The sequence below is a fragment of the Camelina sativa genome, chromosome 8 (genome assembly GCF_000633955.1).
Source record: "Camelina sativa cultivar DH55 chromosome 8, Cs, whole genome shotgun sequence".
NCBI lineage: Eukaryota > Viridiplantae > Streptophyta > Magnoliopsida > Brassicales > Brassicaceae > Camelina > Camelina sativa.
The window spans coordinates 934,197-935,721 of NC_025692.1; positions in this window are offsets into that span (position 1 = coordinate 934,197).

Genomic DNA, 1,525 nt, shown 5'->3' on the forward strand with positions numbered 1-1,525 from the left:
TATAAATTTACATAATTATTAATTTATGATATTATTGGAACCATATTTTATAAGGAGATTTCGAAAAAATTATTATCTTATTATCTTATCGAATATTGTTAATTTTTACACTGGTCCGACTTGGGACCAGCAAAATTTATTAATTTATAATGTTTATTAATTTATAGAGTATTAATTTAATAAGGTTTTACTGTACGTATATATTTACATATTAGTATGATAAGAAAGTCGTATTGGGATTGACAATGTATGCGTAATAGTGTGATTGGTACTATTTATTTTAAGATTGTTGATAGATCAGTGTGACCACTCTAGAGAATTCATTTATTTTCCGTTAGAAAATCATTAAATAGGATTAGACCTTTCAATGTATTAGATCATTCTTCTTCACTTACCTTTTCCTAATGGCTATCACAGCCATAAATAACTGTATGAAAAAAGTTAAAATGATGAAAAGTTAGAAACAATTAAGATTGTGTAAGAGACGGACAAAACATACAAAGAAAACATGATTCTGACTGAAAAACTACATCAAACATCAACAGTCAAAATTCACCATCACCATTTATTATTTGCCCACTTCTATTTTTTTTTTCTTTCTACTCCAAATTGTTTGGCAAGGAGAAAAAAAACATCATTATTGAAAGAAGATATTCAGGGCAATTGAAGAAGGTATTGACAATTGATTTGAGTGCCTGACTATTTGACAGCTTCAGTCCTGCTACTTGTTTGTCACATGCAATTGCTTGCTTGGTTCATGATATAGCCACTCAGTGACTTTGATCAGTATGTTCCAAACGGGTATATTTTTAGAGGCACAAAAACCTTCTGCATGTTTTTGGTATAGATAATATTTCCCGACCGTGTCACTAGAGTTGTTTTAAGTTGTAAAGATAGAATTATTTAATGAACATGTTTGGAGATTATTATGGTTGTTTTTGTTAAAAATTTCGATCTGAAATTAACTATATATATATATATATATATATATCAAATATTAGCACAATCAATAGTGAGAAAACATGAGATCAAATAGCGAAATTTTATTAACTTTTTAAATATATTTGTTATCAGATTTTTCCCGGTTCGAAACATGCAACCTGAGTTCACTGAAGACTGGATGCACTAGAAAAGTGTTCAAGGATTTTGAAGATAGCATGAGCAACATTGAATATAGACTATGTAATCTTATATCTTGAGATATTGTTTCATGAAATCAAATCATCAAGGATATTGGCTGAAAAAAACTATATACACAAATTGTTATCTCTCTTCATAAGCCAACAGTCAAAGCGAAATGTGAGGCTGGCTCACTTTGATACACATGCCATCTTTAACAGATTACAATGTTAGAGAATACGATGATGGTCATGACGAGACCGCCGTTGCCAAGAACTTTATCTAATGTTGGCCAATGGTCATGGAGTCTCAAAAGTCTTTCTAAATTGTATTAGTCCGATTAGACAAAATTTCTTGTAAAGAATTGAGTTACGTACGCATTCAAAGTAAAACAGTTTCAGCAGTG